Source organism: Hetaerina americana, unplaced genomic scaffold (genome assembly GCF_022747635.1).
Source record: "Hetaerina americana unplaced genomic scaffold, ioHetAmer1.1.p SCAF_12, whole genome shotgun sequence".
NCBI classification, from domain to species: Eukaryota; Metazoa; Arthropoda; class Insecta; order Odonata; family Calopterygidae; genus Hetaerina; species Hetaerina americana.
The window spans coordinates 722500-739093 of NW_027286292.1; positions in this window are offsets into that span (position 1 = coordinate 722500).

Here is a 16594-nt window from a genome sequence, read left to right on the forward strand (position 1 = left end):
GGATCAAGAGGAGGCGCGGAACGTGGAGAGACATGCAGAGAAGGTTTGGGCGTCTCTGGTGTGGTCCTTGGATACTTTTTCGATGGCTCTTTTCTATAAGGAATTTTTTCCATTTCTGAATCTCTTTTCTTCGGTAATACTGTCTTGTAATTACTTATAAATAACTTTGGATTCCAGTTCTAAAGACTAAAAAGTCTTCAAACTGGGATGGCTGCTTTCGCATTGGGTACGGGTCTGCTATGTCACCCTCCCTAAACTCTATTATAAATGTTTGAATACTGTACTGAACGCCCCCCTGCGGTTAAGGGAATAGAGAATACTTCCGCAGTATCCCGGCTTGACGTAAGAGACGACTACAAGGGCGGGGAGAAAACCCCGAAAAAAACACCAACCCGGATCGAGAGGCGGCACGGAACATCTGGAGAGATGCAGAGAGAGTTTGGGCGTCTCTGGTGTGGTCTTTTGATACTTTTTCTATGGCTCTTTTCTATAAGGAATTTTTTCCATTTCTGAATCTCTTTTCTTCGGTAATACTGTCTTCTAATTACTTATAAATAACTTTGGATTCCAGTTCTAAATGATTCGAAAGTCTAAAAACGGGGATGGCGGCCTTAGCATTGAGAGCGGGTCTGCTATGTTACCCTTCCTAAAGACTATTTTAAACATTTGACAACTGTCTTGAGGCCCATCCTGCGGGTACGTGAATAGAGATTACTCCCGCAGTAAGCCTGCTTGTCGTAAGGCACGACTAAAAGAGCGGGGAGAAAACCCCGAAAAAACCACCAACCCGGATCAAGAGGAGGGGCGGAACGTGGAGAGACATGCAGAGAAAGTTTGGGCATCTCTGGGTTGGTCTTAGGATACCTTTCGCCCAAGCTATTTTCTGTAGAGAGTTTTCTACATTTCTTTGCTTCATTTTTACTATCTTATAGTTTCTTTATTAAAAACCATGGATTTCAGTTATAAATGACTGGAAAGTCTTAAAACTGGGAAGGCTGCTTTCGAATTTGGTACGGGTCGAATATGTCACCCTCCCTAAACTCCATTATGAAAATTTAACAACTGTCTTGAAACCTCCCCCCTTCGGGTGAGGGAATAGAGAATACTCCCGCAGTATCCCGGCTTGTCGTAAGAGACGACTACAAGGGCAAAGAGAAAACCCCAATAAAAACACAAACCAGGATCCAGAGGCGGCACGGAACATATGGAGAGATGCAGAGAGAGGTTGGGCGTCTCTGGTGTGGTCTTAGGATACTTTTTCGAAAGCTATTTTCTATAAGGAATTTTTTTGCATTTCTGAATCTCTTTTCTTCGGTAATGCTGTCTTCTAATTACTTAAAAATAACTTTGGATCCCAGTTCTAAATGATTGGAAAGTCTAAAAACGGGGATGGCTGCTTTAGCATTGGGTAAGGGTCTGCTATGTCAACGTCCCTAAAGACTATTATAAACTTTTAACAACTCTCTTGAAACCTCCCCCCCTTCGGGTGAGGGAATAGGGAATACTTCCACAGTATCCCGGCTTGTCGTAAGAGACGACTACAAGGGCGGGGAGAAAACCCCGAGAAAAACACCAACCCGGATCCAAAGGCGGCACGGAACATCTGGAGAGATCAGAGAAAGTTTGGGCGTCTCTGGTGTGGGTTTAGGATACCTTTTTCGAATGCTCTTTTCTTTATGGAATTTTTTCCATTTCTGATTCTCTTTTCTTCAATAATACTGTCTTGTAATTCCTTATAAATAACTTTGGATTCCAGCTCTAAATGACTGGATAGTCTTAAAACGGAGATGGCTGCCTTAGCATTGACTACGGGTCTGCTACGTTACCCTTCCTTAAGACTATTATAAAACTTTGACAACTGTCCTGAAACCCCCCCCCCCTGCGGGTAGGGGGATAGAGAATACTCCCGCAGTATCCCGGCTTGTCGTAAGAGACGACTACAAGGGCGTGGAGAAAACCCCGAAAAAAACACCAACCCGGATCGAGAGGCGGCACGGAACATCTGGAGAGATGCAGAGAGAGTTTGGGCGTCTCTGGTGTGGTCCTTGGATACTTTTTCGATGGCTCTTTTCTATAAGGAATTTTTTCCATTTCTGAATCTCTTTTCTTTGGTAATACTGTCTTGTAATTACTTATAAATAACTTTGGATTCCAGTTCTAATGACTAAAAAGTCTTCAAACTGGGATGGCTGCTTTCGCATTGGGTACGGGTCTGCTATGTGACCCTCCCTAAACTCTATTATAAATGTTTGAATACTGTACTGAACGCCCCCCTGCGGTTAAGGGAATAGAGAATACTTCCGCAGTATCCCGTCTTGACGTAAGAGACGACTACAAGGGCGGGGAGAAAACCCCGAAAAAAACACCAACCCGGATCGACAGGCGGCACGGAACATCTGTAGAGATGCAGAGAGAGTTTGGGCGTCTCTGGTGTGGTCTTTTGATACTTTTTCTGTGGCTCTTTTCTATAAGGAATTTTTTCCATTTCTGAATCTCTTTCCTTCGGTAATACTGTCTTCTAATTACTTATAAATAACTTTGGATTCCAGTTCTAAATGATTCGAAAGTCTAAAAACAGGGATGGCGGCCTTAGCATTGAGTGCGGGTCTGCTATGATACCCTTCCTAAAGACTATTTTAAACATTTGACAACTGTCTTGAGGCCCATCCTGCGGGTACGTGAATAGAGATTACTCCCGCAGTATTCCTGCTTGTCGTAAGGCACGACTAAAAGAGCGGGGAGAAAACCCCGAAAAAACCACCAACCCGGATCAAGAGGAGGCGCGGAACGTGGAGAGACATGCAGAGAAAGTTTGGGCATCTCTGGGTTGGTCTTAGGATACCTTTCGCCCAAGCTATTTTCTGTAGAGAGTTTTCTCCATTTCTACATTTCTTTGCTTCATTTTTACTATCTCATAATTTCTTTATTAAAAACCATGGATTTCAGTTATAAATGACTGGAAAGTCTTAAAACTGGGAAGGCTGCTTTCGAATTGGGTACGGGTCGGCTATGTCACCCTCCCTAAACTCCATTATGAAAATTTAACAACTGTCTTGAAACCTCCCCCCTTCGGGTGAGGGAATAGAGAATACTCCCGCAGTATCCCGGCTTGTCGTAAGAGACGACTACAAGGGCAAAGAGAAAACCCCAATAAAAACACAAACCCGGATCCAGAGGCGGCACGGAACATATGGAGAGATGCAGAGAGAGGTTGGGCGTCTCTGGTGTGGTCTTTGGATACTTTTTCGAAAGCTATTTTCTATAAGGAATTTTTTTGCATTTCTGAATCTCTTTTCTTCGGTAATGCTGTCTTCTAATTACTTATAAATAACTTTGGATCCCAGTTCTAAATGATTGGAAAGTCTAAAAACGGGGATGGCTGCTTTAGCATTGGGTAAGGGTCTGCTATGTCAACGTCCCTAAAGACTATTATAAACTTTTAACAACTCTCTCGAAACCTCCCCCCCTTCGGGTGAGGGAATAGGGAATACTTCCACAGTATCCCGGCTTGTCGTAAGAGACGACTACAAGGGCGGGGAGAAAACCCCGAAAAAAACACCAACCCGGATCCAAAGGCGGCACGGAACATCTGGAGAGATCAGAGAAAGTTTGGGCGTCTCTGGTGTGGTCTTAGGATACTTTTTCGAAAGCTCTTTTCTATAAGGAGTTTTTTTGCATTACTGAATCTCTTTTCTTCGGTAATACTGTCTTCTAATTACTTATAAATAACTTTGGATTCCAGTTTTAAATGACTGGAAAGTCTTAAAACGGGGATGGCTGCCTTAGCATTGACTACGTGTCGGCTATGTTACCCTTCCTAAAGACTATTATAAAACTTTGACAACTGTCCTGAAACCCCCCCCCTGCGGTTAAGGGAATAGAGAATACTTCCGCAGTATCCCGTCTTGACGTAAGAGACGACTACAAGGGCGGGGAGAAAACCCCGAAAAAAACACCAACCCGGATCGACAGGCGGCACGGAACATCTGTAGAGATGCAGAGAGAGTTTGGGCGTCTCTGGTGTGGTCTTTTGATACTTTTTCTGTGGCTCTTTTCTATAAGGAATTTTTTCCATTTCTGAATCTCTTTCCTTCGGTAATACTGTCTTCTAATTACTTATAAATAACTTTGGATTCCAGTTCTAAATGATTCGAAAGTCTAAAAACAGGGATGGCGGCCTTAGCATTGAGTGCGGGTCTGCTATGTTACCCTTCCTAAAGACTATTTTAAACATTTGACAACTGTCTTGAGGCCCATCCTGCGGGTACGTGAATAGAGATTACTCCCGCAGTATTCCTGCTTGTCGTAAGGCACGACTAAAAGAGCGGGGAGAAAACCCCGAAAAAACCACCAACCCGGATCAAGAGGAGGCGCGGAACGTGGAGAGACATGCAGAGAAAGTTTGGGCATCTCTGGGTTGGTCTTAGGATACCTTTCGCCCAAGCTATTTTCTGTAGAGAGTTTTCTCCATTTCTACATTTCTTTGCTTCATTTTTACTATCTCATAATTTCTTTATTAAAAACCATGGATTTCAGTTATAAATGACTGGAAAGTCTTAAAACGGGGATGGCTGCCTTAGCATTGACTACGGGTCTCCTATGTTACCCTTCCTAATGACTACTATAAAACTTTGACAACTGTCCTGAAACCCCCCCCCCTGTGGGTAGGGGGATAGAGAATACTCCCGCAGTATCCCCGCTTGTCGTAAGAGACGACTAAAAGGGCGGGGAGAAAACCCCGAAAAAAACACCAACCCGGATCCAGAGGCGGCACGGAACATCTGGAGAGATCAGAGAAAGTTTGGGCGTGTCTGGTGTGGTTTTAGGATACTATTTTCGAAAGCTCTTCTCTATAAGGAATTTTTTCCATTTCTGATTCTCTTTTCTTCGGTAATACTGTCTTCTATTTACTTATAAATGACTTTGAATTCCAGTTCTAAATGACTGGAAAGTCTTATAACAGGGATGGCGGCCTTAGCATTGAGTGCGGGTCTGCTATGTTACCCTTCCTAAAGACTATTTTAAACATTTGACAACTGTCTTGAGGCCCATCCTGCGGGTACGTGAATAGAGATTACTCCCGCAGTAAGCCTGCTTGTCGTAAGGCACGACTAAAAGAGCGGGGAGAAAACCCCGAAAAAACCACCAACCCGGATCAAGAGGAGGCGCGGAACGTGGAGAGACATGCAGAGAAAGTTTGGGCATCTCTGGGTTGGTCTTAGGATACCTTTCGCCCAAGCGATTTTCTGTTGAGAGTTTTCTCCATTTCTACATTTCTTTGCTTCATTTTTACTATCTTATAATTTCTTTATTAAAAACAATGGATTTCAGTTATAAATGACTGGAAAGTCTTAAAACTGGGAAGGCTGCTTTCGAATTGGGTACGGGTCGGCTATGTCACCCTCCCTAAACTCCATTATGAAAATTTAACAACTGCCTTGAAACCTACCCCCTTCGGGTGAGGGAATAGAGAATACTCCCGCAGTATCCCGGCTTGTCGTAAGAGACGACTACAAGGGCAAAGAGAAAACCCCAATAAAAACACAAACCCGGATCCAGAGGCGGCACGGAACATATGGAGAGATGCAGAGAGAGGTTGGGCGTCTCTGGTGTGGTCTTTGGATACTTTTTCGAAAGCTATTTTCTATAAGGAATTTTTTTGCATTTCTGAATCTCTTTTCTTCGGTAATGCTGTCTTCTTATTACTTAAAAATAACTTTGGATCCCAGTTCTAAATGATTGGAAAGTCTAAAAACGGGGATGGCTGCTTTAGCATTGGGTAAGGGTCTGCTATGTCAACGTCCCTAAAGACTATTATAAACTTTTAACAACTCTCTTGAAACCTCCCCCCCTTCGGGTGAGGGAATAGGGAATACTTCCACAGTATCCCGGCTTGTCGTAAGAGACGACAACAAGGGCGGGGAGAAAACCCCGAGAAAAACACCAACCCGGATCCAAAGGCGGCACGGGACATCTGGAGAGATCAGAGAAAGTTTGGGCGTCTCTGGTGTGGGTTTAGGATACCTTTTTCGAATGCTCTTTTCTTTATGGAATTTTTTCCATTTCCGATTCTCTTTTCTTCAATAATACTGTCTTGTAATTCCTTATAAATAACTTTGGATTCCAGTTTTAAATGACTGGATAGTCTTAAAACGGGGATGGCTGCCTTAGCATTGACTACGGGTCTGCTATGTTACCCTCCCTAAACTCTATTATAAATGTTTGAATACTGTACTGAAACCCCCCCCCCCTGCGGGTAGGGGGATAGAGAATACTCCCGTGTATCCCGGCTTGTCGTAAGAGACGACTACAAGGGCGGGGAGAAAACCCCGAAAAAAACACCAACCCGGATCGAGAGGCGGCACGGAACATCTGGAGAGATGCAGAGAGAGTTTGGGCGTCTCTGGTGTGGTCCTTGGATACTTTTTCGATGGCTCTTTTCTATAAGGAATTTTTTCCATTTCTGAATCTCTTTTCTTCGGTAATACTGTCTTGTAATTACTTATAAATAACTTTGGATTCCAGTTCTAATGACTAAAAAGTCTTCAAACTGGGATGGCTGCTTTCGCATTGGGTACGGGTCTGCTATGTGACCCTCCCTAAACTCTATTATAAATGTTTGAATACTGTACTGAACGCCCCCCTGCGGTTAAGGGAATAGAGAATACTTCCGCAGTATCCCGTCTTGACGTAAGAGACGACTACAAGGGCGGGGAGAAAACCCCGAAAAAAACACCAACCCGGATCGTGAGGCGGCACGGAACATCTGTAGAGATGCAGAGAGATTTTGGGCGTCTCTGGTGTGGTCTTTCGATACTTTTTCTGTGGCTCTTTTCTATAAGGAATTTTTTCCAATTCTGAATCTCTTTTCTTCGGTAATACTGTCTTCTAATTACTTATAAATAACTTTGGATTCCAGTTCTAAATGATTCGAAAGTCTGAAAACAGGGATGGCGGCCTTAGCATTGAGTGCGGGTCTGCTATGTTACCCTTCCTAAAGACTATTTTAAACATTTGACAACTGTCTTGAGGCCCATCCTGCGGGTACGTGAATAGAGATTACTCCCGCAGTATTCCTGCTTGTCGTAAGGCACGACTAAAAGAGCGGGGAGAAAACCCCGAAAAAACCACCAACCCGGATCAAGAGGAGGCGCGGAACGTGGAGAGACATGCAGAGAAAGTTTGGGCATCTCTGGGTTGGTCTTAGGATACCTTTCGCCCAAGCTATTTTCTGTTGAGAGTTTTCTCCATTTCTACATTTCTTTGCTTCATTTTTACTATCTCATAATTTCTTTATTAAAAACCATGGATTTCAGTTATAAATGACTGGAAAGTCTTAAAACTGGGAAGGCTGCTTTCGAATTGGGTACGGGTCGGCTATGTCACCCTCCCTAAACTCCATTATGAAAATTTAACAACTGTCTTGAAACCTCCCCCCTTCGGGTGAGGGAATAGAGAATACTCCCGCAGTATCCCGGCTTGTCGTAAGAGACGACTACAAGGGCAAAGAGAAAACCCCAATAAAAACACAAACCCGGATCCAGAGGCGGCACGGAACATATGGAGAGATGCAGAGAGAGGTTGGGCGTCTCTGGTGTGGTCTTTGGATACTTTTTCGAAAGCTATTTTCTATAAGGAATTTTTTTGCATTTCTGAATCTCTTTTCTTCGGTAATGCTGTCTTCTAATTACTTATAAATAACTTTGGATCCCAGTTCTAAATGATTGGAAAGTCTAAAAACGGGGATGGCTGCTTTAGCATTGGGTAAGGGTCTGCTATGTCAACGTCCCTAAAGACTATTATAAACTTTTAACAACTCTCTCGAAACCTCCCCCCCTTCGGGTGAGGGAATAGGGAATACTTCCACAGTATCCCGGCTTGTCGTAAGAGACGACTACAAGGGCGGGGAGAAAACCCCGAAAAAAACACCAACCCGGATCCAAAGGCGGCACGGAACATCTGGAGAGATCAGAGAAAGTTTGGGCGTCTCTGGTGTGGTCTTAGGATACTTTTTCGAAAGCTCTTTTCTATAAGGAGTTTTTTTGCATTACTGAATCTCTTTTCTTCGGTAATACTGTCTTCTAATTACTTATAAATAACTTTGGATTCCAGTTTTAAATGACTGGAAAGTCTTAAAACGGGGATGGCTGCCTTAGCATTGACTACGTGTCGGCTATGTTACCCTTCCTAAAGACTATTATAAAACTTTGACAACTGTCCTGAAACTCCCCCCTGCGGGTAGGGGGATAGAGAATACTACCGCAGTATCCCGGCTTGTCGTAAGAGACGACTACAAGGGCGGGGAAAAAATCCCGAAAAAAACACCAACCCGGATCCAGAGGCGGCAAGGAACATCGGGAGAGATGCAGAGAAAGTTTGGGCGTGTCTGGTGTGGTCTTAGGATACTTTTTTCGAAAGCTCTTTTCTATAAGGAATTTTTTCCATTTCTGAATCTCTTTTCTTCGGTAATACTGTCTTGTAATTACTTATAAATAACTTTGGATTCCAGTTCTAAAGACTAAAAAGTCTTCAAACTGGGATGGCTGCTTTCGCATTGGGTACGGGTCTGCTATGTGACCCTCCCTAAACTCTATTATAAATGTTTGAATACTGTACTGAACGCCCCCCTGCGGTTAAGGGAATAGAGAATACTTCCGCAGTATCCCGGCTTGTCGTAATAGACGACTACAAGGGCGGGGAGAAAACCCCGAAAAAAACACCAACCCGGATAGAGTGGCGGCACTGAAAATCTGGAGAGATGCAGAGAGAGTTTGGGCGTCTTTTTTGTGGTCTTAGTATACTTTTTTCGAAAGTTCTTTTCTATAAGGAATTTTTTCCATTTCGGATTCTCTATTCTTGGGTACTACTGTCTTGTAATTCCTTATAAATAACTTTGGATTCCAGTTCTAAATGACTGGAAAGTCTTAAAACAGGGATGGCTGGTTTTGTATTGGTACGGGTCTGCTATGTCACCCTCCGTATAGGCTATTATAAAACTTTTACAACTGTCCTGAAACCCGCCCCCCCTTCGGGTAGGGGGATAGAGAATACTCCCGCAGTATCCCGGCTTCTCGTAAGAGACGTCTACAAGGGCGGGGAGAAAACCCCGATAAAAACACCAATCCGGATCCAGAGGCGGCACGGAACATCGGGAGAGATGCGTCATACATCTGATGATTTCGTCACACATCTAGTTCCTTTAAAAGCCCTAAAATTTCAGAGTTTAAGAGGACGCCTCGGTAGCTTAAGTGGCTAAAGCACTCGGTCGGATATTGTGGGATCTGGGTTCGCTTCATAGTCAAGGCAAATGATTTTTACACTCTGAAATTGTTGCTTTGAAATGCACATTAGCGGATGACTCCGTTAAAAGTTACTGTTGCGGTATCTCCCGCAATTTCTTTAGAATTTGTCAAAGGATAAACACCATAAGTGTTTAAAGTTGACTTTAACCTCGTGGACTGTGGCGCGTCGCGCACGACTACGAATGCCTGTGACATTGTATGTACGGCATTTCGTCACGCATCTAGTTCCTTTAAAAGCCCCAAACCTTCAGAGTTTAAGAGGACGCCTCGGTAGCTTAAGTCGCTAAAGCACTCGACCGGATATTGAGGGATCTGGGTTCGCATCCCAGTCAAGGCAAATGATTTTTACACTCTGAAATTGTTGCTTTGAAATGCACATTAGCGGATGACTCCGTTAAAAGTTACTGTTGCGGTATCTCCCGCAATTTCTTTAGAATTTGTCAAAGGATAAACACCATAAGTGTTTAAAGTTGGCTTTAACCTCGTGGACTGTGGCGCGTCGCGCACGAATACGAATGCCTGTGACATTGTATGTACGGCATTTCGTCACAACATCTAGTTCCTTTAAAAGCCCCAAAATTTCAGAGTTTAAGAGGACGCCTCGGTAGCTTAAGTGGCTAAAGCACTCGACCGGATATTGAGGGATCTGGGTTCGCATCCCAGTCAAGGCAAATGATTTTTACACTCTGTAATTGATGCTTTGAAATGCACATTAGCGGATGACTCCGTTAAAAGTTACTGTTGCGGTATCTCCCGCAATTTCTTTAGAAAAATATGACAGTTAATCCTCACATACCAAAATGGTCGTATCTTCAATTATTTTTCCCCCAATGCCTAATCCAATTTCTTCCCTGCCGCCATATTCACCAGTGCTGCCGCTTGCTCGCCGCACTCGCCTCTTCTTTCCAGCTACCGGAGGTTGAGCACGGGGGTTAGAAGTGATGCGACAAGTTTTAATCTTTAGAGGTAGAGCAGGGAGTTATGAAGTGGTTCGTAAAGTTGTTTCTCATGAGTTCCTCCTCGTGATCCCGAGGTATGTTCAAAGCGATGATGGAACACCTGAAAAAGGGGTCTCTGATGATTACAATGCTAATAGTAATAATATTAAGGGGACTAAAATAATATCCATACCAAAAATAATATTGAAGGGCCATTTGATGTTTTGAGAAAACATTCAACGTCTTGAGATTTCAGGAGAAGTTTCGGCGTCCCTCCAGTATCGTAGGCTCGACTGACAGACTCAAAGGTGATTTGGAACACCGTGAAAGGTGTAGGGTTCCCTACACCTAGGTCAAAGTAAGGCTTCCTTATGAGTCCATCATCAGCCACCACAATTGTCTTACTTGGCATTATTTTTTTTCATCGAATGCCAGATCCGATTTCTTCCCTGCTACCATATTCGCCAGTGCTTCTGCTCGCTCGCGGCACTTTCCCCTCTTCCTCTTCGCAAATCGAGGAAATCAAGGGGTTGAAGTGGTTGATGAAGGCTTTTTCCTTGAGGGACTCCACGATATCCCAAGGGATGGTGACAGCGGTCATACAATACCCGCAGAACGGGACTCTGATGAATAAAATAAATATAGTAATAATATCAATAGGGATAAAATAATAATATTATCAATAATATTGGAAGGGCATTGAACGTATCAGGGGAAGGTTTGAATATTTCGGATATCGTAGGTTGGAAGGTGGTTCTGAACGCCGTGACATGAGTAGGGCATGTAATATTTCCATGGTTTCTACGTGGCCAGGCCGTCGAATTTAGACGTGGCACGTAACGTCGAGTCAGTTACATGACACCACAAGTGTCGTATTTTACATTTCCTCTTATAATCGAATGCCAGATCCGATTTCTTCCCTGCTGCCATATTCGCCGGTGCTTCTGCTCGCTCGCGGCACTTTCGCCTCTTCCTCTTCGCAAACCGAGGTTGAGCATGGGGTTGTGAAGTGGTTCGTGAATGTTATTTCCTTGACTTCCTGCACGAGATCCGCAGGTATTGTTGATTTAAATGCCTCACCGAATGTTAGGAGGGCTGCGGGGCAAGGCGAAGCGTCTCTGGTATTTTCGAGTCATGCATCTGAAACAGCAAGTGTCGTATTTTCCACTTTTTCTTCTCGTTGAATGCCAGATCCGATTTCTTCCCTACTGCCATATTCGCCAGTGCTTTTGCTCGCTCGCAGCATAATCTCTTCTTCCTCTTCGCAAACCAAGGTTAGCAGGTAATGAAATACCCGCAGAACGGGTCTCTGATGATAAAACGTCTGGAGATATAGGGGAAGGTTCGGCGTGTCTCTGGTGCCATAGGCTCGACTGACAGATTCGGAGGTGGTTCGGAACAAAGTGAAAGGGGTCCTGCACAGTTAGGCTTCCATAGTTTCTTTGACGGCTAGGCCGTCGGATTAAGATCTGAAGACACTGAACGTCAGGAGGAAAGCGGGGAGGGGCGCAGTGTCGCTGGTATTTTCGGGTCAAACATCTGAAAACGCAAGTGTCGTATTTTCCATTTTTTCTTCTCGTCGAATGCCAGATCCGATTTCTTCCCGACTGCCATATTCGCCAGTGCTTCTGCTCGGTTGCAGCACTTTCTCCTATTTATCTTCGCAAACCGAGGTTGAACAGGAAGTTTTGAAGTGGTTGGCGAATATTTTTTCCTTATGGCGCTCCTTGAGATCCCACGTGATTTTAACAGCGGTAAAGAAATAACCGGAGAACGTGTCACCGATGATTACCATTAAAATAAAATGATACTAATAGGCCTAAAATGATAATAATAATATGAAAATTAAATTGGAAAACTTCAGAAAAACGTAAAACGTCTGGAGATATAAGGGAAGGTTCGGCGTGTCTCTGGTGACATAGGTTCGACTGACAGATTCGGAGGTGGTTCGGAACAAAGTGAAAGGGGTCCTGCACAGTTAGGCTTCCATAGTATCTTTGATGGCTAGGCCGTCGGATTAAGATCTGAAGACACTGAACGTCAGGAGGAAAGCGGGGAGGGGCGCAGTGTCGCTGGTATTTTCGGGTCAAACATCTGAAAACGCAAGTGTCGTATTTTCCATTTTTTATTCTCGTCGAATGCCAGATCCGATTTCTTCCCGACTGCCATATTCGCCAGTGCTTCTGCTCGCTCGCAGCATATTCTCCTCTTCCTCTTCGCAAACCAAGGTTGAGCAAGGAACTGTTGAGTGGTGTGTGAATGTTTTTCCCTTGAGGTCCTCCACGAGATCCCCATGGATTGCCATTGTGATAATGAAATGCCCGCAGAACGGGTCTCTGAAGATTATAATTAAAATAATAATAATATTAATAGGGCTGAAATAATTTTGATGATATAAATAATATAGTTTAATGTGTTTTGGATATATTGAGACATTAGAAAATGGTTCGGAATCTCTCGGGCATCGCCGGGTCCTACTTGTAGACTCGAAGGTGGTACGGAATGCCGCAACATGTGTAGTGCATGTTATGTTTCCATGGTTTATTGATGGCAAAACCGTCGACATTAGATGTGGCACGTAACGTCAGGAGGGTAGAAGGGCAAGGTTAAGCCTCTCTGATAATTTCGACTTCATCTTCTACCACTGTAATTTACGTATTTCAATATTTTCTTCTCATCACGGGCCAGATCCGGTATCTTCCCTACTGCCGTATTCCCCAGTGATTCTGCTCGCTCGCGGCACTTTCTCCTGTTTCTCATGGTTTCCCAGGAAGATCTCGTACCCGAAAAATCACATAACTGTGGTGGAGCTGAAGATGCCCAGAGCGCCTTGCCTGGGAGTCGAGCCCGGGACCCAACGGTTAGTAGTCCATCGCTCTACCCACTGGAATGCTGTGTCCCACAATTCCTAATAATAATATTGAAGGGACATAGGACGTCTTAATATGTCATTGAACGTTTTAGCCCTTAAGGGTAGGTTCGGCGTCTCTCTTTTATCGTATGCCGGACTGAGAGATTCGGAGGTTGTTCAGAACGCCTTGAAAGGTGTGAAGCGTAGTTAGACCTCCATTGTTAATTGATGGCCACGCCGTTGGATTTAGATTCGGCACGGGCGTAAAGAAGGTTATACAGGGTTCGTCCGGAAAATAAGTGTACTGAGCTCAGGAAAAAAAATTTATTACACTTTTACATATCTTAAGCTAATATTCCTCAAAATAGGACCCTGGTGAGTCGATACACTTGATCCAGCGGCGTTCACATTCCTGGAACGCTCCCGCGAAGGCATCATCGGGAACCTCTCGAAGACACGTCGTCACGGCCTCTTTGACGGCGTCCAAAGTCCCGTATCGCGTTCCTTTCAAACTCCTCTTTATCTTCGGGAACAGAAAGAAGTCCGGTGGTGTCAAGTCCGGGCTGTAGGGCGGGTGCGGCAGCGTTGCCACGCCGTGCTTGGCCAAGAAGTCCGACACGACAAGCGCGGTGTGAGACGGCGCATTGTCGTGATGCAGCCGCCAGATGTTTTTGATCGCTGGCCGGACGCGGCGACTCGTTTTCGAAGCCTGTCGAGCACTTGGACGTAAAATGCAGCATTTACAGTTTGTCGTTCAGGTACAAATTCATAGTGGACGACTCCCCTTTTGTCAAAAAAGACAATGAGCATCGCCTTGATCCGAGATTTGCTCATGCGAGCTTTCTTTTGACGGGGTATGCCACTCCGCACTTTGTCTCTTCGACTCCGGGTCGTACTCAAAGATCCACGTCTCGTCACCCGAAACAACGTTCTCTAAAAAATGTGGATCATTTTTGCAGTGATCCGCAAGTTGTGTCGCGATTTCCAAACGATTGAGTCTTTGATCATCACTGAGCACTTTCGGCACCAACTTTGCACAAATTTTTCGCATCTGTAATTGCTCCCTAATAATCTCGTGCACTATTGTTTTTGGCACATTACACTGCTCTGCTATCATCCGAACACTAAGACGACGATCAGAGTTCAGTACATCGCGAACTTTTCGCACATTTTCGTCGGTGAGTGTCGTTGATGGGCGTCCAGGCCGTGGTTCGTCGTCGACCTCTTCTCTGCCCTCCACGAACATCTTGTGCCACCGAAAGATCATGTTTCTGGACATGGCTGACTCCCCGTAAGCCTGGTTAATCATACCGACAGTTTCGGTAGACGATTTCCCAAGCTTTACCGCAAATTTGATGGAATAACGCTGCTTCGGCATCGCGTTCCGTGACGTGGGTCGAGCGTGGAGGTTAGCGTTAACAGAGCTCCTCACTACACCACAGCTCAGAGCCGACTGCCTTTTTCAGCGTCGCTTGCCAACATACCCCCCTCCAATCGCAGCCCGTCAGAGCGGTGCTGGGCGCGCCTGGAGGGGCGGGAAAAAATCAGTACACTAATTTTCCGGACGAACCATGTATAATAAGGCTAAGCGTTTGATGTGCCAGGTAACGTCAGGAGGGTAGAAGGGCAAGGTTAAGCCTCTCTGATAATTTCAACTCCAACATCTATTACCACAAGTCGCTTATTTCAATATTTTCTTCTCATCAAAATCCAGATTCGATTTCTTCTCTGCTGCCATATTCACCAGTGCTTCTGCTCGCTTGCAGCACTTTCTCCTGTTTATCTTCGCAAACCGAGGTTTAACAGGGAGTTTTGAAGTGGTTGGCGAATATTTTTTCCTTATGGCGCTCCTTGAGATCCCACGTGATTTTAATAGCGGTAAAGAAATACCCGCAGAACGGGTCTCAGATAATTACAATTAAAATAGTAATAATACTAATAGGACTAGAACGATAATAATAATATTAAAAGGATATTGGTGAACTACAGAAAATTGTTAATAGTAATCGGACTAATATAATAATGATAATGTTAATAATAATATTGAAGGGATATTAGAAGTCTTGAGAAATCGTTGAACGTCTGGAGACATTAGGGATAGGTTCGTCATATCTCTGGTATCGTAGGCTCGACCGACAGATTCGGAGGTGTTTCGGAACGCCGTGAAGTGTGTGCCACACAGTTACCCTTCCATGGCGTGGTTGATGGCAAGGCGTCAGGATTTAAATGAGGCACGGAGCGTCAAGAGGGTAGCAGGAATAGGCGAAGGGTCTCTGGTGTTTTGTTGTCAATCTACTGCAACTACCAGTGGCGTAGTTTACATTATTTCTTTTCATCCTTGCAAGATCCAATTTCATCTCTGCTGCCATATTCACCAGTGCTTCTGCTCGTTCGCAGCACTCTTCGCTTCATCCTCGCAAACCGAGGTTGAGCAGGAGATTGTGAAGTGGTTGCTCAATATTTTTTCCTTGGGGACCTCCACGAGTTCCTCAGGGGAGGTGTGTGGATCGAAATGGTGCTGGGGATACCGTACTGACTTTCCACCCAGAGGGCCCGGGTTCAAATCTCGGTGGTGTTGAATATTTTTCAGAAGTATCTCGATCCCTACTTGAGGTGTTTTGTGGAGGGAACTTCGAGTGAGTACACCGTTCATCGGATAGTATGTTAAGCTGCGGACCCCTTGACAGCTTTCGTAAAGAGTAGGCTAATGCCTACACCGGGTTCTCTCCACCCTTCTTCCTTTCCTGTCCATCCCCTACGGTACAATTGACCTCAGCTGTCGGTTGCCTCCCCTAAATAGTACGACTACAACCCCCAGGGTTTGTCAACGCGGTAATGAAATCCCAGCAAAAAGGGTCTCCAACGATTCTTATTAAAAGCAGAATAAAATAATGGGACCCAAATAGTTATGATAATAAAAAAAACATAAACACAGTAATCAACGCGAATGTCTTCTAAGTAGGCGATGGCACAGTTCACCCAGTTATGACCACTACTTCGTGTGAAATTCACACATCAGGATAGGGGGGCCGGTTACTTTCCCTGTGACGGTTATGGTTTCCCAGGAAGTTCTCGTAACCGAAAAATCACATAACTAAGGTGGAGCTGCAGAAGCCCAGAGTGCCTTGCCTGGGAGTCGAGCCCGGGACCCTACGGTTTGCAGTCCTACGCTCTACCCACGGGACTGCCGCGACCTATAATGAATAATAATAATATTGAAAGGAGATTAGACGTCTTAAGATATAATTGAACGTTTGAGACCTTAGGGGTAGGTTCGGCGTCCCTCTGTTATCGTAGGCTCGAGTGACAGATTCGGAGGTCATTCGGAAGGCCGTGAGAGGTTTAAGGCAATGTTTTGTTTCTTTGGTTTGATTGATAGCCAGTCTGTCTGATTAAGATCCTGCACGGAACGTCAATCAAGTAGCAGAGTAACCCGAAGCATGTCGAGATCGCTGGAGATGATCACAGAAGTAAAAACAACACATTCAGACCGGAAATCGGGT